Raw genomic sequence first — 22,984 nt, 5'->3', positions numbered from 1 at the left:
ATTTTTTAATAGCTCAACATATGCTGTGGTGTTTATTGGGTTTGGGGACACTTGGAATTTAGCCAAGTTGTCAGTTAGTAGAGAGAGGTTAGCCTTGGAATAGTTCCTAAAGATTTTTGGTTTCTCTGGATCCCCAGATTGATTTAATTTTTATTTCAAGCAATAATGCCTTATGGCCAGATATGGACAAAGACATTACACTGGGTGAGGAACATTGCACCCCCCCCATGTTTGTGATATAAGAACGAGGAAGTTTGTATCCCTGGTAGGAGAATGGACCAGCTGTTCCAGGGTTTTGATGTTAACAATGTTCAGGAAATCACTGGGCTTGTGCATTAGAAGTGGTGTAGGATTCCCAATCTGTAGTGGGGTAGTTGAAAGCCACCCATGAATATCATATTGGTTTGAACGGTGAGGGACTGTAGTACATTGACATAGGTAGTATGAGTTTCCTGGGACATGGAGGGGAACCTATAAGTTTTAAGGATATGGTACAAGTCCCTGTTTATGGTGAGTTGCACATGTATGAGTTCCAGTGGGTCATACACTTTAGTCTGGATGTGAGGTTGGTTTTAATATAGACTAAGACTCCTCCACATTTAGTTCCTCCTGTGTAGTAGTTGTTCAAAAGGTGTGAAAGGCATTATAACCTGCCATTACTGAGGTACTCTCCATGATTTTAAACCATGTCTCTGTTACTACACAGATGTCTACACTCTCCAGGAAGAGGAAGACTTTCAGGGATTGGAGTTTCTTCTTAACATATCTAGCATTGAGCAGTACCACCGTCAGATATTCCTTCCTAGGTTCAGTTATGTCAAGTGGTTTATCAATCTGGCATTGCCTTAAAAAAGGCATTGTGGGATGGAAAAGATCTTTGCCAATATCCAAAAGTCTAGAGGGAATAAGTGCAGGCCATCCCTGTCAAAGCAGTGTGGTCCGTCAACCTTGTCCTCCTAGGCCAACAAATATTGTGCCACCTTGGATTGACAACAGAAGCTAAGCCGATTGTTAAAATCATTTACATTTGGTAACATGACATCATCCTTGGAGAAGGTAGTATGCTACTCAGTAATAGGTTCATACCTGCTTGAGACACACAATCAATGAGCTCAATCATGTCTCACGTCATATAGTCAAGGGAGGTACATCTCAGGTCATTAACACCCACGTAGACTATGACAGAATTATACTGGTACCTGTGCTTCAATTACCTGAGTGCCTGTGTGACTTGATGGATCCTAGTTCTGGAAAGGCAGCTAACTGTTACTCTCTCCTTACTCAGTCTGGTGTTGGGAACATTGGTGTGCCTCACTGTAGAATCGCCAATGACCACAAAATTTGGCTGTGCGCTGGTTTGCTTTAGGGGCTTAGCAGTAGAGGTATTGGATACAGTCTTACTATGTGTAGGTGTGGGTGGTGTTTTAACTGTGTGTTTACATGACGACTGATGAACCTTTCTTTGATTGTGCTGTGTAGGAGGAAGAGGTCTTAACGTTTTAGGAAGGTTACCTGTAAGTCCATCATCATAAGTAGTTTTATATGTAGGGTTTTTAACCTGTGCAGTAGGTGTAGTGCAATTGTCACTGACATCTTCTATAGGATTACGTTTTGTTGTATGAGAAAGTTTTGCCACCAGCATTAAAGTGTATTTACACCGCTTATCATACTTTATTTTATTAAAAATAAGTGGGATGTCAGTATACATGAGGTAATTTCTACAATGCCTGTGAATACCTATCTCAACCACATTGGTCACAGAGAGAGTCAGGAAGTCCATATTTATGGCTACTGATCTACTAAGAAGGAGTGAGGGGAAATTTTAATATTGAATCTGTCAATAAGACAAGGAACTTGAGCAATGCTCAGCTATATGCAAACTATATGCTCTAGTAGTTAAAAAAAACCTATGTAGACCACAAATCTTCCTAATGTAAAATAACTGGTTTGGAGTGCAAGTGCTTAAACCTGAAGAAAGACACTTAGAATAACAGGCACAAGCTGTCACCAGCAGGCCTTCCAAGATGGTGGCACATTGAGTAAAAAATCCAATCATCATCATCTTCTTTCGGCTGTTCCCATTAGGGGTTGCCACAGCTGATAATCTGTTTCCATTTCTTCCTGTCCTCTGCATCATGCTCTTTCACACCAACCGCCTGCATGTCCTCTCTCACCATATCCATAAACCTTATCTTAGGCCTTCCTCTTTTCCTCTTACCTGGCAGCTCCATTCTTAGCATCCTTTTCTCAATATACCCAGCATCCCTCCTCAGCACATGTCCAAACCAACACAATCTCGCCTCTCTTGCTTTGTCTGCAAACTGTCCAACCTGAGATGACCCTCTAATATACTGATTCCTAATCCTGTCCATCCTACTCACACCCAGTGCAAATCTTAACATCTTTAACTCTGCCACATCCAGCTCTGACTCCTGCCTTTTTGTCAATGCCACCGTCTCACCCATATAACATAGCTGGTCTCACTACCCTCTTGTTGACCTTCCCTTTCACTCTTACTGGTACTCGTCTGTCACAAATCACTCCTGACACTCTTCTCCACCCATTCCACCCTGCCTGCACTCTCTTCTTCACCTCTCTTCCACACTCACCATTACTCTGAACTGTTGATCCGAAGTACTTAAACTCATCCACCTTTACCAACTCAACTCCCTGCATCCTCACCATTCCTCTACCCTCCCTCACATTTACACACATATATTCTGTTTTAGCCCTGCTGACCTTCATTCCTCTCCTCTCTAGAGCATATCTCCACCTCTCCATGGTCTCCTCAACCTGGTCCCTACTCTCACTACATATCACAATGTCATCTGCAAACATCATAGTCCACGGGGCCTCCTGTCTGATCTCATCTGTCAACCTGTCCATCACCACTGCAAATAAGAAAGGGCTCAGAGCTGATCCTTGATGTAATCCCACCTCCACCTTAAACGTATCTGTCACTCCCACTGCAGTCCTCACCAATGTCACACTACTCTCGTACATATCTTGCACCACTCTTACATACTTCACTGCCACTACCGACTTCCTCATACAATACCACAACTCCTCTCTAGGCACCCTGTCATATGCTTTCTCTAAGTCCACAAAGACACAATGCAACTCCTTCTGACCTTCTCTGTATTTCTCCAACAACAACCTCAGAAAAAATATTGCATATGTAGTGCTCTTTCCTGGCATGAAACCATACTGCTGATCACTAATCATCACCTCCCTTCTTAACCTAGCTTCCACTACTCTTTCCCATAACTTCAAGCTGTGACTGATCAATTTAATCCCTCTGTAGTTACTGGCCTATTTAAGCACATCTCTGAATTTTCCACACACAAGGTCTTATTTTTTGGGGTTGATATGATAAGAAAAAACACAGAGGGGGTGCTTGGGTTGATTATATTGAAACTAGAGAATTAATATGGCAAATTAAATTAAATGCCCATACGACCCCAGGGTTAAATGACCAGTAATCTATTTCTAGTCTTTTGAAGTTGAGATCTTATTTAATTTGAAGTTTTTATATATACATTTTTTGTTTAGTATTCAGTTTTAATAGCAAGGTTAAAGTAATTTGTTATTCAAAACAAGAGTGTTTTGAATGTTTTTCATAACATCTGTGTTTGTGATTGACTGTGTTTATTGTTTTTAATTATGTCTAATTATTTTGCATCCATTGGTTCAAAGTGTAACACGTGACTGGTTGAGAGGGAGTTTTAAATGGCAGGATTTATGTGTTTATTTAGATTCTGATGAAGTCCTGGTTATAGGCGGACAAAAGTGCTAAATCTGTTTTCAATAAAAAAGTGTTCTTTTTACCACCGGGTAGATCTATTCTTTGGACAGGTTTGTTTTAGAATTTTACATTTGTTATAGGTCTTTCTTGTGGCTCCTGGTTTTTGTTTGATAAAAATATGCCTGACCTGTGTATAAGACTAAAGGGACTAAAAGCATTTTGATTGTTTGTATCTATTACTATCCATATCCATATAACAAAGCTTCCATTTTCTCAGGTTTTGTATTATCTTTTGTTTAGTCTCTTCACACATATCCTTAGCTGCCTAACCAGAATAATTTTAATCCATACTCCTAAATACTTCATTTTATCATGTCCCCATAAATAAGGATATACCTGAATCAATTTGAGTGTGGGTACATAATTTACCGCTATTGCCTTTGTTTTAGCTTCATTAATTTTGTAAAATGTTTCACAACATTGTAATGTCTCTTTCAATTTTATCAGGTATGAAATAATATCATCTGCAAATAGAGCCAGCTTTTCTTGACTGCTATAGCAATTATATCCTTGAAGTTCTGAGTCCCTTATTTTCTTTCCATTGGTTCTAAATATAATGCAAATAACAAAGGTGAAAGGGGACACCTTTGCTTGGTTCCTCTGCTCAAGCAGAAATTATCAGAAAGGACCCCACCCAGTTTAGTTTTCACCTCCAATCCTTCATATATTCTCCAAATCAACCTTATATTTTTTTTTCAAGAAATGCAAATGCTTCCATTGACCTGCTTATAAAGTCTCAATTTACTCCATCAAATGCTTTCTCTGCATCAGGACCCACCAACTACAATGGTATTTTCTTGCATTCTGCTTCTGTCTGGATCATCAGTGTTCTCTTAATGTTGTCAAATGTTTGTCTCCCCTCCACAAAACCACACCGATCCATATCTATCAATGTTGTATTATTTTTGCCATTCTTTTAGCCATTATAAACATGAACACTTTATAATCAAGATTTAGTATTGAAATAGGCATATATGAAGCTGAGTCCAATGGATCTTTATCTCTTTAGGTATTACAGCTACCACTGCTTTCTTCCTGGATGTTGGTACATCTCCTCCTCTTAAATACTGTTAAACAAAACCTTCCAGATCTTTATAATTATTTTTTCCCTCCTAGCATCCAGACTTCCACAGGAATAGCATCTATTTCTGGGGACTTTCCTGTAGATTGGTTATACATCATCATTTTTATCTCATCTCCTCCTATCCTAACCAGTAGTAATTGAGCCTCATCTACATCTAACCTTGGCATATTTCACATTGTGCTGAAAGTTTTTGTGCTCTAGTGTTATCAAAAAACAGTTTATTTATTTATTTTCACAACTGTTGACCAGGTTAGTCCGACTGGGCAGGAAGCCCCTTTTCAGCGGAGGCTCAAGGAGAAAAGCTCCAGTTAAACAATAACCATAAAACAGTATATACAAAGCATAGTTATGAGCAAGTACAGGTACAGTGGTAGAAAGAGACTATCATATATAGTAAAATAAATTAGGTGAAAAATACCATATACAATTACTAAGCAAAAGTATTCCATAGTGTAAGAATAGAATACAAAGCAAATAACCTATGCAAGTGGGAGACCAGTAAGAGTTAGTATATAAGAACAGATAGAAGAAGTTGGTAGATAATTAGTAGGAGGTTTAAGTTGAATCATGGCATAAACATGACCATGAGTTAAGCAAGTGGGCTTTTAGCTCTTTTCTGAAGAAATTAGTGCTAGTAATAGAACATAATATAGTGGTAATTTGTTCCAAGTGCTGGCTAAGGAGTGGCTGTATAGGAGTTTGACATTGTTTATCTTAGGCATGTATACCTCTAGAAGGTGCTGCTATGAGCGTTGCAGAGCTCAATTTGGACAGTAGTAGGAGATCAGGAAAGAGAGAGCAAGGCAAGAGATGGGATTGTTAAGAATGGATTGAGTTAGGTAAAGCTGGGGTTAAACTAGTTGGTGGTGGAACTGTAGCCATTGGAGGCTTTTCAGAAATAGGCAGTGGTGAGACTGATAGGGCATATTAGTAGCAAATATCACAATTTTGTTGTATGTGAGTTCCAATTTAGATATGAGATAGGTTTGCAGGTTAGTGAGGATAATAGCAGTATAGAAAAGAGTGGGGAGTAGGAATGCTAGTGCAAGGGTGGGTTTGGATTAGTCAGACAGGATTTTTTTTTGTTTCTATATAGTAGGCCTAATTTTTGGTGTGTTTTTAAATGCTTTGTTCAATATGGAGGTCAAATTTGAGTTGGTCATCTAGTGTCACACCAAGAAGTTTAGTGTGAGTCATGACAGCGATTGTTGTGTTGTTTATCAATGTGTGTGTGAAATTAGATTTTTGTGGTTTAATTGTTTTTGGTAGAAAGAGGAGGAGTTTTATTTTCTTAGAGTTTAGCAGTAGTTGGTTGGACATTAGCCATTTTTTGACAGAGTGTAGAGATTGTTGAGTAAGGGTGTGTAGGTTGTCTTAATTGTCAGAGCAGGAGATGATGGTAGAGTCATCAGCATATTGTATTACTGTAGAGAGGGGGACATGAGGTATACAGGTGGTTACATTGTCATCCCCTTTGGTAAAAACTCTGTTCCCATGAACTACTACATAAACAGCAGTCTACTTAATGCCGAATGTGTGATAAGAGACCTTGGGACCCAGGTGGACAGTAGTCTCTCCTTTGATAATCACATCACCACAGTAGTCAGGAAATCCTTCTATGTGGCACACCTCATCACAAAAGGGTTCTCATCCAAGAAAAAAGAAGTCATTGTTCCCCTCTACTCGGCACTCATTAGACCCATTATAGAGTACAATGCCCCTTTTGGAATGTACCTCACAAGACATCTGCAGCAGTTGGAAAGGCCACAGAAGTACCTCACAAAGAGGATTACTGGCCTCAAACAGATGCCCTACACTGACCATCTCAAAAAACTCCAGCTTTACTCTGTAGCATATTGCGTACGCCAAGGAAATCTCTGCCTAACATATAAAGCTATGTTAAACCCAGAGCTGTTGGACATGCTACACCTTAAGAAATCCCAATCCCTCCGTGCCACACACTCTAGGGACCTAAACCTTGTCACCACAATAAACAGGACATGCTGGACGGATAAATTCCTGTCCCAGAGACTTCCTATACTATGGAACAAGCTACCCATCTGTGTCAAGCAAAATTCCTCATTAGCACTCTTCAAGAAAAATCTTGATGAGTGGATGGGAAATAGGAAATACACCCTGGGGATCACTTCTGTGGCTCTGCTCGACAGTGGTACAGGAAATTAACTTTCTTGGGTGGCATAACCCAGGGAATCTTGTTGGCTAGGCTTACTTAGGCCCTTGGGCCAATAGCCTAGTACCTCCCTATGAACCTATGTTGAACAGAAGGGGACCAAGAATGGAGCCTTAGGGGACCCTGGTTTTTACTGTTAGGAAGGCAGAAAAGGATGATAGCCATTTGATGGACTGAAATCTGTTAGAGGGGTAGTTACTGAACCAGCTTATAGTACAGTTAAAGAGATTGAGACAAGTATGTTTGGACAGTAGTAGTGGATGGGAGGCAGTGTTGAAGGCCTTAGAGAGGTCGAGGAATAGACAGGAGACTAATGTATTATCACCTCGAGCTTTAGCAATACTGTGAGAAAGATAGTGCAGTAGATGTGCTATGTTGAGAGGGCGGCCGTTGTGGTGCAGCGGTTAGCATTGCCACCTCACAGCAAGACGTTCTCTGGTTCGATCCTCGGCTGGGGTGCCTTCTGTATGGAGTCTGCATGTCCTCCCTGTGGTTGAGTGGGTTTCCTCAGGGTGCTCCAGTTTCCTCCCACATCCCAAAGACATGCTGTAGATGGACTGGATACTCTAAATTGGCCCTAGGCATGAGTGGGTGCATGTGTGTGCCTTTCTGTGGAAGGTTGGGCACCGGGCTGGCAACTCAACACCGTAAAAGTCAACTGCCAGTCATGAGTGGACAGGTGATCTGCTGTGGTGACCCCTAACTGGGAAAAAGCTGAAAGAAGAAGATGTGCTATGTTGAGGATAAAATCCAAGCTGGGTAGGGGTTAGGAGATTTTCATGTAACAGGTGATTGAGGAGGTGTTTGTGAATACACTTTTCAAGTATTTCAGATAGTGGAGACAGGATGGCTATAGGTCTGAAATTGGAGGGATCAGTGAAGGGGTATAACATAGATTTTTTTCCAGATATCTGGGACTGTATTTTCTTGGATAGATCTATTTATAAGTGTGGAGATGGGTTAAGCAATCAAATTAGCAGCATGTTTCAGAAATAGGAGGGTAGGTTGTCAGCTGATGGTGAGCATAGTTTCAGTTTACTGAGAAGTCACCTAATGTAATTAGTTGGGGCAGGTGTAAGTGAGAAAGAAGTTGTGAGGGAAGTTGTGATGTTACTAGGGGAAATATTGTTGTCTAGTTTGGTTAGCTTTTGGATTGAGTCTATAAAAAAGGAATTAAGAAAGGTGGCAGTTTCTAGGGAGGAGCTGTTGGGGCAGGGTTTGGGTGATGAAGGGTTACCTGGATGTAGTAGTTTGTTTACAGAATGCCAGAATTGTTTTGGGTTGGAGTGTGGGTTATTGAGTGGCTTCTGGTAAAAATTCTTATTTACGATGACCTGTTTGTTGGTTAAGTTGTAGAGCTCTTTATAGGTTTGAAGGTGAGAGGATGAGTTTTATTTTCCAGGTTTTCCAGGTGCTATCCATCCTGTACCTCAGGGTGTGGGTGTCTTGAGTTAACCACTGAGAATAATGGCATTTTAATCAGATTTTCCTAGAGGGGGCCATGGAGTTGAGAGTATTTAGGAAGATGCTGTTGAATTTTAGGACAGCTTCTTCTAAGGGAAGGTCATGGAGAAACTACCAGTTTATTGAGGAGAGCATCAGGTTAAATGTGTCTATATGAAAGTTGATGAGTTTGTGGCATTCTTTATTGGTGGGCTTTATGCTGTTGGGGAGAGTGTCTTTGTACAGTAGTGGGAAAGTGGTCACTAAGGGGAATCATGCAGGGTGGTGGGATTTTGGTGAAGATTAGGACTGGATGTCAGGATTCAGTCCAATGTTGTGCTAGTGATGGAGGTTCTGAGTAAATGTGTAGGGGTAGTAATTAGTTGGGAGAACCCGTAGAGGTTAATGCTGAAGCTGGGGGAGTCTATGGTGAGTGTATTCCAATCTATACTGACATCGCCCAAGATGACAGTTTCATAGGAGATAATCTATGAAATCCAGGAAAGAAAGAGTTTGAGAGTAGGGATGTTATTACCTGGGGGATGTAGATGGTAGCAATGGCTAGTTTTTTGTGTTTGTTTAAATTACAGCTGACAATCAAAATTTCTGCTGGATGGAAATTTGGTGGAGAGATTGGAATGGGGGGAGAGAGAGGTGTTAGGAGTAGAGAATGGCAACATCTGTTCCTTTTTTCTTAAATCTATCCTGCCAGAAAATACTATAGCCAGTGGAAAGAATTTCAGAGTTGTCAGTATGTGGTTTTAGCCAAGCTTCAGAGAGAGTAAGAATGTCAGTAGTGTGTAAGGAGATCTAGGAGTGTAGAGAAGTGACTTTGTTTAGGATACTCTGTATGTTAAGTGATATAATGGATAAAGGTTTGGATGATGTGGAGGACATAGTTTGAGCTGTGGAGTTGGGGGGAGAGGATTTGTGGGGGAGAGAGGAGTTGTGCATAGGTCCTGGATTGGGATGAATATCACCTGAGACTAGCACGCTTACTGAGGGTAACAAGTGGAGATTAATTGTTACTCATTTTGTGATATTTAGTTTTCATAAAAGAAGGGGTTGTGTGTATTAGGAATATTTTTATTTTGATGAAATTTCCGTACGTTTGGAAATGAAAGCGCTTAATGGAATCACTGCATTCACTAATAAACTTGGTGTTCGTGAAATAAAGTTGGTGTTTGTACTTTTGGACTGAAGAGTCAAAATTGAAATTGTGATCTATCGTTACGCTGGTGGGACTGCCTTTATTGGACTCTGTACAGACGGGGAATACAGTATTTTATTAATATTTTTATTTTGTGAAAGGTGGTAGCATTATGGTCGAAGAGAGAGGGGGTGATAGGGAAGGAGCAAGTGGTTGTACAGTTAGATTGAGGGAGTGTAAGAGTAGGTGCAGAGTATTAATTTGTAAATGTGCAGTGGTATGAGGTTATTATAGAAAGATGAAGAAGAGTAGGAGAGGTGAGTAGAAGTAGAGCATGGTGTTTGAAAAAGGAATGGGTTGTCTGTGTGAAATAAACATATGGTTATGGGATTGGTAAGTATAAATAAACTAAGTAGTGAGAGGGTTGCAGAGAACTGAAGAGATAGGTTCTGGTTTATTTTAAATTTCAGGGGTTTAACAAGAAAATAAGAGGTTGTATAATGGGAGGTTTTGGGAGGAAATAGGGTGTGGGCAGGGGTTGTGGCCAAGAGGATGGACGTATAAATGTAATGAGTGCAGGGGTGACTGGGAATGGGGGTAGAGTAGGGGAGTGGAGTGAGCCTGAGCACAGCGAGTGCGAATGGAGCAGGTGGAACCCAGTGGCGGCTGGTGACTTCAAATCAAAGGGGGGGCTGCAGGAGATAGCCGAATGGGTGGGGTCAATGGGAAGGAGTGGGGACAACTAGAAAGGGGAGGAGCTATGCTCAAAACCACAAAAACTAAACTTTAATTAAATATGCTGCCCTGGGTGCCAAACCCTCATTATGAGAGTCCAATCAAGACAAATGAAGTGTAAAAGAATAAAAATATTTCAATGCATTGGCTGCTTGACAGCTTACTTAATATCTAGATGGAAACAAAAAGGTTGTGAGGCATGAAAAAATAAATTACTTTTTAAATACATTACTGGAATGCCAGTCAAAATCAAGTATAAGAAAAACATGCAGCACTCAACTCAAACCGCTTCTCCTTGCATTGCATTGTAATTTATATTCAGCTTTATTAAAGTACCAAGTAACATGCTGAAAGTAGCAATCTCTGTGATGCCCCCACTTGTAAAAATGTTTCTTATCCAAAAAAGACCTGCTGCCTGACAACTATCTACTTGTTTCATGGGGAAAACATGATCAAAGTAAAAAATGAAAAGCAAACAAGCTCAAGATACATTGCTTAAAGGATTACTGTACAGGTTATGGACCGCACATGAATGGCATTCTGTTTAGTTTATGGGTAAAGCCCTCAGAGATCACTGGAAGTCTCCAACAAGTGTAATGAGCTTCTTAAAATAATGTAATCCTGTCCTTTATTACAAATACTGTCATATGCATTTCAATACCCAACGCTTATACATTATCTAGTTAAGTATTCTCTGCATGGCAACAACAGAAAGGCTTCAATGTTGGCAATTCTTTAACAGTATGCTTATTAAAGCTTACTTGCATGTTATGATCTCAGACAAGCTTACCTGATAGTCATTAAAGCATTGCTACTTAAAACACAGAGCAACAGGCACTTTGAGTAATAAGCATAAATCACCAGTACAAAAATATGACAGAAACCAGACCATTATGCAAAATCAAGAACAGATGAAAAGCCACTGTAGTACTTGTGTCTACCTTGGATGGGGGGATACCCTGCACATTTACACTGCATGGGGGGATACCCTGCACATTTACACTGCACAACTGCTCTTTGCCTTGCTTGGACACATCCAGAGTCATTACATGGGGGAGTGGGGTGCAACAAGTATGTCACAATTTGAAATGTCTCTGGCTGACTGGTGGCCCTGACACATTTGTCATACCTCACCCTCAGAGCAAAGCCATACATAGAAGTGGGACAAAGGCCCAAAAATAAGGACAATTTTTAAATATTGCTCTTATAAACTTAGAAAGATAACGGAATAGTAGGTCTTACATTAGTACGAATTTTCTGAAGGATATGAAATCTGAAGCTCAAATGTCTGTCATTATTTTCTACCTTCAGTCTTTAATGATTTACCACTAATTTGCCAAAAAATTTTTTATGAAAAATGGACCAAAAATGTGATGCAAAAATATAAAATAGCCACACAATACAGCTGGCAACCTGTCAAAGAAGGGACACTTTTTTAATAATAGTACTGCTAACTTGAGCAGCTGACAAAATAAAAGAATCTACATGCATTTCTGAAATAAAAGTAATCTATAACTCTGATTATTACAGTTATTTCTAAATTGTAAACCCTCCATGTTTTCTTCCAAAATTGCTATTTTGTGGAGGGATTATTAGGGGAAGAGCAACATTTTGAGCCAAATTCTGGGAAAGTTAAGAGGTTTGGCTATGCATAATTCTATAAAGCAATTTATTTGCATGTACCTCTCAACCTGTTAATGCAATAAATCTGGACAAGGCCAAATATATTGGGGGAACATAAACAGTACTAAAAATTGCTCTTGTATAAACTGAGACAGTTGATAGAACAGGTCTTACTTCAGCATGCATTTTTCTGAAGGTTATGAAGTCTGAAACTCAGTGTCATTATTTAGTGACTTAATTCCTAAATTATTTTCCAGAAAAACATAAATATTATGAGGAACAAACCAAAAATAAGAAGCAAAAATCTATTCATTCTGTGAAAATCTGGACAGTTGGGAGATATAGTTCAGCTGGGGCTGTCTTTGAGTTTGCTGCCCTTCCCCCTCACAAAATCATGGTCAAATGGAGCCCTCCCCCCTGCAGCCATTCCAATGATCCATTATTTGGCTATTTTACTCCATTTACCATAAACACTAATGTGCATACTGCTTTACTTCTATGATGATCTGGAGTTCATTTGAAAGTTTTATTTTGCATTTTACAGCACAAACACTAAGACATCTGCTAAACAAAGCAACGCAGTCTCACAATGAAAACAGGCTTAGCATTAAAAACTTATCTGCCCTTGAAACGCACATTCAATGAAACAGCATTGAAACCCACATTCAAAGAAAATACATTTTGCCAGTGGCAGATAAAGATTAACTTTGGGCTGTTTTCAAATCATAGGCCCCTTGCACATGAAACATACATGTGCTCTTTGATACACCTTCCTGATTCTACTAAATTATATTCCTTGTACAATACAGTACAGTTGTTAGACGGCATTTTAAATTTATTGTTTTGAACATTTTTCCAGTAAACAATGAAACAAAATGCATGCACCAATGACAAAACTACCCAATTCAGAACATTTCCATCATAAAAGTCTACTCAACCTTCTACAGTCCACCAGTATCAGTAAATATGCACAATTTCTGAAGTAGTAAAAGTCATCTAAATAATTCCACATTAAAGAAATCTGTAACAATGAAGAGGTTGCTGCTAGCAAACAACTTTATATGTCACTGCTTATTTATCTACAAATAAAGTGCCTGTTGCCCTTGAGGAATAAATTGCCTATGTTGCATGCATTAAAAAAAAAATAAGCTAGTAATATCACAATAGGGACTGTATGGCAAACTGATAACAGGTTCATAGTTACTACTCTAGGTATCTTTGCCAAAAAAGACTGCAGCATCCACCCACTTTATAACACAGTACAGTATCAGCAATGCATCTATTTACTGTGGGAGTAGAACCCACAGCCTTCTGCATCAAAAGCAAGCACACTACCTGTTGTGCTATTAATGCAAGCAGACAGAATAAGCAGCACTAAAGTTTTGTTCCCCTGCAGCTCTCAGCTCCTTGTAAAATCTACTCGACACGCAGTTGTATCTCTGAACATTGCAGCACAAGAAATCTGGAAAAAGCTGAAATTTATTGGGGGGGGGGGAGAGACAACCAGGGACACATTTTAAACATTGCTTGTATAATGTTGGAAAGTTGCTAGAATAAAATGCTGTGTTACCACCATACATTTCACTGCCACGTATTTAACCCAGGGGACCCTGTGCAAAACAGTCAGAGAAACATACCACTATGCCAAATCAGCTGTTTTGTAAAAGAGAGGAAGACAAACTTAAATGGCTACCATTTAGTGAATTCAGTTCTCAGCATAGCTGTCAACCTCTTGGCACAAAACACCCGAACAAAGCCAATAATGGGGGGAATACAGCCCCCAAACATATTCAGTGAATTCAGTTCTCACTATAGCTCTCAACCTCTTAGCAAAAAACATGAGGGCAAAGCCAGTAATGGGGGGGGGATACAGCCCCCAAACATTCAATGAATACAGTTCTCACCATAGATAACTCTCAAGCACAAATACCTGGACAAAGCCAATAATGGGGGAATACAGTCCCAAAAACAGGGACAAATTTCAAATATCAATGTTATAAACTTAGACAACTGCTAGAACAATTTTGTGTTACCATGTACTTTCTGAAGAATATGAAGTCTGAAATTCAAATGCCTGTTATTTTTTAAACATTTAACCAGTAAACTAGTCTGACTTGGAACAAAAGACAATTTTCAGCAGAGCAGAGAGAAATGCCAATCACATCTTTGCAAGATGAGAGAACATGCAGACACCACACAGAAGGCACCCCAGCCAAGAATCAATCCAGAGAACCTGTAGCTGTTAGGCAACAATGCTACCAGTGCACCACTACACTACAGACTTTGCAAGGAAAATGTAGATACAGAAACCACAGATTTTATGAGGAACAGAACAAATATAAGGCAAAAATCTGCAAGTTTTTTTTTAGAAATGGTGGTGGATAGGGAATTCAGGTCTTTGCCACCTGCATCCAAGGTACAGGGTTCAAGCCTGAGTATCTCTATCCACCACCATTTGCTCTCTCTAGCCTCCGGTATATAGTAACTGGGGCATTTTACACCACACACACCTGATGTATGTCTCACCCAGCGACCAAACACCTAAATCCTGCCAGCGACCTACCTCCTGAATGAGCCTGCGCAATGAAAGTCCCATGAGAGCAGCTCACCTCTCTCAGTCCTGATTGGATCTGCCTGCAGCCGAAGCAGTCTGGACCTCCTCTTCTGTGCGGTCGTCCCCACACTGATTCCTGGGTGCATTTGCAGCAATGATTGCTGGGTGCCTGTCTATCTCTATCCGGACTGCTGATAAAGGCAGTCCGGACTCGTGCTTTTTTTTTTTCTGTTTGTTTTTTAGTTTTAAAGATTTTTCTTTTTTTTTTTCTAGGTGGGAGGACTGCAGTCTGGCATTCCAATACCACGAGCCGCCGAGGCAGACCAGGCCAAGAAAAAAACAATCAGCTTCAATGTAGTCCACGGTTTAGTGTTTACAACTAGGAAGCCTGTCTGTTCCTGTTGTTTGTAGTAAGCAGCTTGTTTCTAGACTCTTTTGACTTATTTGATTTATTTAAAATTTGTAGGTAATAATGATTACTGTAAGGTCTTTTGAAGTGGGGGGTGCCAGTGTGTAGCCTGGACTCTAGCATCCAAGTGTGCATGCCACTGACTTGGAGTTGCAAGATAAGATAATTGCAGCTAGGTACCAAGACAGAGGCAGATACTCAGGTAGGACATACACTGCAGGTGGTTATCTTATTTTGATGAAAAACAGTTGCTGTTGATTTCCAAGATGGCTGCACTCTGAGTAACAGCTTGTTTCTAGCTCTCCCTGTGTGAAAACCGAAACACAGCAGAGAAGGGCAGTAGACTTGTGTTGTGTTTATTGGTTAATTTCATTAACTAGCTAGTATGTGCACTGCCTGAATGCCAGGAATAAAGAAATATAGAAGACCTGGAAAACATCAGCTACAAAAAGTGAGGAAGAAACACTGACTGGAGAAAGTTCTGCAGCTGTTCAGCAAAAAGCAATGCAACCTTCAGACATGACTTCCAATAACCTGCAGGAAGATATAAGACAACTGCATACAGATCTGGTTAAAATAAACAAAATACTGATGGAGTAGATCAACACAAACAACAAAAGGATGGAAAAATTGGAAGAAGCTTTAAACAGATACTCAGATGAGATGAAAAAGCTGCAAAAATCAGATGTCAAAATGAAGAAAAGGCTGGATGAATATGAGATTGCTCAGGAAGAGAAGTTTCAAAAAAAGTAGAATTAGAGGACACAGCAAGTAGAGAAAACCTAATATTTTCAGCTATACCAGTGAAGGTGAAAGGAACAGACTGCATTAATTTTATGAAAGCACAAATAAGCAACTGGACTTGTATTCCACAGCAGGAGTTGATAGTTGAAGGGGCACATCGTGTATATGCTCCAAACCTAGCTATAAGAAAGCAACCTAGACCTTCATTAGTAAAGATGCAATTCTACCAGCAGAAGGAGTTGATTCTGGCAAAACTGTGGCAGAATGTCAAAATACTAAAAGTGGGAAACAGCAGAGTGTTTGTGGAGAATGATTAATCATTGTACACCAGGCAAAAGAGAAGTAAATTCATTCCACTGTTCAGAGAATGTCAAGATGCAGGTATGAGATTCAAATGGCTGTATCCAGCTGTCTTTAAGGTATTCTTCCCTGAAGGGACAAAATAATTTTTTGATGAAGTGCATGCTAAGGAGGAAATACAAAAGTTTGTCTAACAAAAAGTAAGCTGTGAAACAGAAGGAGATTCTGCTTCTTGTTCATATAGTAATAAAGACCACAGAGAGACTGTACCTGTAAAACCTTTTCCAGTATTTGAAAGGAAAATGGAGAGAAAGAAGGGAGCACGATAGTTGACTAGAAGAATTGAGAGTACATTGGAAATGAAGGGGAATCAGGATTTGGGCAATGGAGAACAGTGATAAAACCAGTAACTTAGTGTGGGATTAAAATGCAATAATTATATTTGTGAAAGATGACAGAACAAAAAATTCTGGAAATATTGAACTTTTTCAAAATTTGTTGGATTTGTGAGGGACTCTGAAGTATATGCTCTACTTCATGTCATTAATGTTCGGAAAAATGCTTTGGGGAGGGCAAATAATTTTCTTGGGTGGCAAAAGCCAGGGCACCTTTTTGGCTGTGCTTGTATAGGCCCCAGAGCCGATAGCCTAGTACCTACCTATGAACCTATGAACCTATGAAGAGAGGGGAGAAAGCTAACTCTAAGTAAAGAAAACATTCTCTTCTTAATAGTACTATATTTGTGGTGCATGGTTTTCTTTGCATGCTATTTTTAAGTGTAATGGGTATTGTAAACAGGTGTAGTTTTTCTTTTTCTCATCTCTTCTCTCTTTCTTCTTGTACAGTTTTGAGAAATATAGGCAATGCAATGAAAAAATAAAAAATAAAAAGGAACCTGATTAAAAAGGCATGACAAAGTTAAAATTAATGTGTTTTTTTCATTTTTGCATGGGGAAATGACTGGCTTAAAGACCTTACATTGCTTAATTTTAAGAGAGAGCAAGTAAATGAAAATGAATATTAAATATTATGAAGCTTTTTTCTATGAAACGCATGTATACTAAGTAGCAATTCTGCAGCTGGTCTTCATGTCTCCATGGAGACAGTCTGATGAAGCGAAACTGGAGACCATCTGGTGGAAGGAGATTGGCTGAGGGAAAAGAAAAAAAAGAACAGAGAAATTGGCTAGAAAATAATGTTTTCTGAAAACATTCAGGGGTTTTCCTAGCTGTGACAGCTTTAAAGATAACACAAAACCAATTAGCCTTGAATTGGAGTTTTCTCAGGTTTTTTTTTGAAATGCAACGGACATACTAATATAAACATGTGCTTTTTTTCTTTTTCTACCTTCTCTCTTTTTCTTTGTTCATTTTTAAGAAATGTAGGCACTGCAATGAATAAAAAGAGAGAGAGAGGAAGAAGGGGAGAGAAAGGGTCTGACTAAGAGAATATGACAAAAGAAAAATCAGTGTGCTTTTCCCCATGCTTACATAGGGAAATGAAAGGGTTAAAACCCTAGGTGTTATCCAGTAACAAGTTTATTACAAAGCATGTACATGAAAAAGAGTATTGAATATTATAAGGCTTTTTTTCTGGTACACAAGGTACCCTTAGCAATTTTGTGTCTGGTTCGCATGTCTGTAGAAGACAATTTGATAAAGAGAAATGGCGTGGAGAAAATGTTTTCTGAAAGCATTCAATTTTTTTCTCAGTTGGGAGAGCTATAAAGATAGACAAAATCAAATAGCACTTACTAATAGCACAGGCTGTACAGTGCATCTTAGCATGAGTAACCTTTCTTTTTGGTTAACTCTAGCCTGTCTGTGTGGTAATCAACTTAGAACTTTTGTTTTTATTAGGAAGCAAAAACAACAATATTTGAAGATGTACATAGTTTTGTGTGTTATGTTAATAGGTTTTGGGGGTGAGAGGTTGTTTGTTCTGAGTGAGGGCTTTCAAAAAAACAAAAAGTTATGTAAGGTGGCATAGGTGCAGATGAAATGATAAGAAACAACTGTATAAAAGACCAATCTGCCGAACAGTATATACATGGAACATAAAAGTTGGAACTAGACATTTTACAAAAAAGCAGTTATACATAAAAGGTGGTAATAATAACTATATAAGAAAATTATGCTTTCTGTAATGTAGTTCAGTCTGAATGGACTTATAGATAAATATAAAGAAGAAGGAGTAATGAAGTATATTAAAAAACGTAGAGTGCAAACAGCTATGCTACAGGAGACACACCTGGAAAGAAATGAACATGTGAAGTTGATAACGAAAAGTTTTCAGGATGGTTATTCAGCAGAAAATCTAGGACAAAGGAAAAGAGGAGTACTTGTATTAATTGCAAGAGGAGCTCCAATAGTGATAGAAGAGGAAAAAAAGATAATAATGGGAGATACATAGTACTAAGGGGCTACTGGCTAGGGAGGAGGACTACACTGGCATGCATTTACGTTCCACCTAAAATTGCTATAATGGAGCTTAAGAAAATTTTGGGAGAAATAATCAGTTTTCAGCTAGGAATATTACTTATAGATGGAGACTGGAATATGGTTTGCAAAAGTGAAGATGTGTCTGTAAGAGCTTAGAAGGGAAAATATAACAAAGGAGGGTAGATTTTTGAAGAAATGTATGAAAATTAACCAGAACAGACCATACCTCAGATCCTGCTATTACCCTAGCTATTTCAAACAGTCCCAGCCTCAGACCACTCTGAATCTCTCATCTCCCTTGCTGCAGCTGCTTATTCTGAGCTTCAGACTAACTGCAACAGGCCGTATCTTGGATCTTGCTATTACCTTAGCTACTAAAAACAGTGCATGTTTTAACTGGAGCATCAATCCTCTGTAAATGATTATTTGTTACTTTGAAGCATAGGCGTGCACACTACTGGACCAACTCCCTGCTCCATTTTCTATTTCACTGTAGTTAGCAACGGTCTCCAATCTGGCTTGCTCTTATTATCTGCAATTAAGTGTTGACAACTGGAAAAACAGAATATTACTGCTACTCCTGCTTAATCCTACTTACCTGTACAAATGCTACAACTGATTGTTTTCTGAGCTCACTGCTTGGTCTGTGCTCTGGCTCGTGCTCTGGCTCTGTCTAGTCCAACCAATCAGCCCTCATACCTATTTGCATACTTACACTTATGACCACCTAGCACTTTCTATCCACTATTGCCCCTCCCACCATTTGAGGACCTTACATAGTTTACTTATCCCACCTTGCCAAATGGTGGCATTTTCAAAATGAACATCTCTGATCCGTAACCCTTCTGTGGCATCCCATCCAGTAGTGTGTTCACACAGTAAGTTAATGTGCTGCTTAAGGTCTTTCTATGTTAAACCTTGTGCATAGTCTGCTTAATGATTTTCTTAGACAATGTGTGAATGTGCTGCATTAATATATTTTACAGATAACTGCTCTAGTTAGCATGTTTGTTTAGATTTACCAACTACTTTAGGTAACAACTTGTACACTTGCATTGCATAGACATTGTTTAACAGCACACATAACAGACATCAGAAAACTGGTTTTGTAATGTAACTTGCTCTCCTTTTATCACTCATACCCATTGCATGTAACATTAGGACGCACAGCAAGTAGTCTTTTGATTTTATAATGTGTTTCATATTTTTGTGTTGTTTCTATGTTAGCGAGCATTGGTGTCATGTATAGTATGATTTAAGTAGCCTGCATTGATTGATGTAATTGACATTCTTCATTTTGTTTCTGTGCTAGTATGCCTAGTCTGCAAGCTTAATATATATTTATTATTTAACTAGCCTTGCTTAAATTAATGTATGTTAAGCTGCCTTTCTTAGCTTTCTCACTGCTCTGAACACTCTAACGCCTTTACTTTCCCTCTTTCCACCCTCTAACACACATTACTCACTCATTCTTTTTACCTCCTTTTTATTTTCAGGCCCACCTCAAACTTCTCTCATCTCCCTTGCTGCGGCTGCTAATTCTGAGCTTCAGCCTAATTGGAATGGGCCATATCTCAGCTCCTGCTATTGCCCTAGCTACTACAAACAGTGTATGTTTTAATTGGAACACTGGTCCTCTGTAAATGTATATTTGTTACTTTGAAGCATAGGCATGCACACTACTGGACCAACTCGCTGCCCCTTTTTCTATTTCACTGTAGCTAGCAATAGTCTCCAATCCGGCTTGCTCTTATTATCTGTAATTACGTTCTGACAACTAGAAAAACAGAATATTACTGCTACTCCTGCTTAATCCTACTTACAACTGATTATTTTCTGAGCTGACTGATTGGTCCATGCTCTGGCTTAACCCACACTGTTTACCCTCTATCCTCTTAGGCTTACTCTGCTCCCCTACCTAACCCCATTCCCAACCACCCCCTAGATTTATACTCTCACCTATTTAGCATAGATCCTCTCACTACATTCCCATTTCCCAATCACTCATTTCTCTGCCCAATCCAAACTTCCTCTGTCCAAACTAGAACACATCCCCCACCACACAATCACTTACACACCTACTTCTCTTCAATAGCTCACATCTTATCACTTTCCCTCATTCTATTCTTGCCTCTGGCCATCATCCTTTTTCTTCTCCCAAACTATAACCTAACATAAACACCCACTATCCAACTTTCACACTTCTAACTACTACTCCTGACAACTGTCATTCCCAATCATGCTTCAACTCTACTTCATAACTCCTCTACTTTTCTGTTTCTCATTTCTAACTTCCTGTCATGTAGAACTCAATTATCTACAACCTTTCCCTACTCATTCACATCCCATAACTCATAAGGACACTTTCCTACATCTCTTAATCTGTTCTTCCCTGTTTAATATTTCCAGTATTCAACTCCTCAAACCCAAAATATTCACACTCACATCTAGCTCACTAAAACTCATATACAAATCCATCACCTACTACAACTACCCATCCAAACTCACCCCACTGACAACTCTTCTTCTTGATGGGGTCATCCACCCTAATCCTGGCCCCCCAACCCCACACATCCCAACACTAAATCTTTACTCAATCCACACCCCCTTTACCACCAGACACCTCACTATCTACTCAATTAACTTACAAAGTCTACTTAAAATTACAGACTTACACTCTTGGATAGCCCATTACTTTCCACATATCCTTACCCTATCCAAAACTTGGCTAAAACCACATATCATATTCTGAAATCTTACTTCCCACTACATCATCTATTGTTCAGATACAAACACCAAGAAAGGGGGAGTAGCAATATTGAACTCTGAACAGCTCAGCCTATCCCCCCTACCAATAACTCTCCCAAACTTCCACCCAGCTGAGCTACTTAGTCTCAATTGTCACCTAAATCCACAATATATATATATATATTGCTATTGCAGCTATCTACTGTATATTACTCCTGGAAATAATTATTCCTATCTTAGTACCTATCCTTTCATGGATTTCACTCCACATCCCCTACAAGACGGATATCCTCAGAGATGTCAACATTGATTGGCAAAAATTATCTATCACTTTTCCAGATCTTAACATTAGTCTCCATGGCTTCAACTAACTCATTCCAACACCCACTTGTTTAAAAAAAAAACAAAAATAATAGCACCGTCCTAGATTGGATCTTTACCGCTGATCCAAACCTATACCAAAAACCCTGGTACACTACCTGACTCCCTGAGTGACCACATCCCCATCTTTGTACATAGACACTCCCTTCATATACCCAAGGACCATCTTTATACAGACCATTGTAACCTTTCCTCCTTCAATGCCCAAACATTCAGTGATAGGCTCTCATCTATAAACTGGTCCAAACTCAAACACCTTCCCCTCAATGATGTTTGTGTCTTTTGGCTTTTCCTGGTTAGGGGTCGCCACAGTGGAACTCCGGTCCACTAATGATTGGCAGTTGATTTTTACGTACCGGCTTGCCAGGCCTGACACACAACCTTCAACAAAGGTCTGCCCATTCACGCATGTCTCCACGCAGAAGATGCTCTAGCTGAGAATCGAACCAGACAGCGTCTTACTGTGAGGCGACAATGCTACCGCAGCACTACCACAGCGGCCATACTTTCCTTGATATCCTAAACACCTAGCTCCACTAAGGAAAGTCAGAATAAAAACCTATACCCCTTGGCTCTTTAAGGACATCCTCACTCTTATGAAAATTTGAGATTGCACCTGGAAACATTGTCTAAAAACTAAATCTACTGTATTACTCCAAAAAATATAAAGAGCTTGGAAAGCTCACAAAAAAGCATATTAACAATGACAAGAAAAAATTCTGCTATGAGGCCCAATTCACCCACAACTCTAACTGTAAAAATTTCTGATGCACCATTAACAAACTCCTACACCCTGGAAGACCCACCACTCCAAACCCCTATCCAAACAATTATCCTCAAGAAACCGTCACCCTTATTAACTCTTATTTCATTGATTCTGTTTGCAAACTAGTTCACACAGACCAAAGTAAAAATCTTCAACACACTTCTCCCAACACTACCAATACCACTCCTTTTTCTCTAAACCCTGTGCCCCCTGATTACATAAAATCTCTTCTACATAAACTAAAATCATGCTCCCCCTCTGCAGATAACCTCCCTCCCCTCTTTCTTAAACTTGCAGCTCAATCAATAGCATACTCTAGCTCTTTACTCATAAATAGGTCAATCCAAGAATCTACTGTCCCTGACATTTGGAAATCTTTCAACACCAGACCATTACACAAAGGAGGTAACTCCACACATCCATCAAATTTTAGAACCATAGCCATTCTCTCACCACTCTCTAAAATTCATGAAATATGCATTCACAATCAGCATCTTAACTATCTAATAGACAAAAACATTCTGACCCTTATGCAACATGACTTTAGTTCAAATCATAGCACATCCACCACCCTTCTGTCTTTCACGCACATTGTCACAGAGGCCAGTGA

The sequence above is a fragment of the Protopterus annectens genome, chromosome 4.part1 (genome assembly GCF_019279795.1).
Source record: "Protopterus annectens isolate FY-2018-M chromosome 4.part1, PAN1.0, whole genome shotgun sequence".
NCBI lineage: Eukaryota > Metazoa > Chordata > Ceratodontiformes > Protopteridae > Protopterus > Protopterus annectens.
This window is presented reverse-complemented; position numbering follows the sequence as displayed.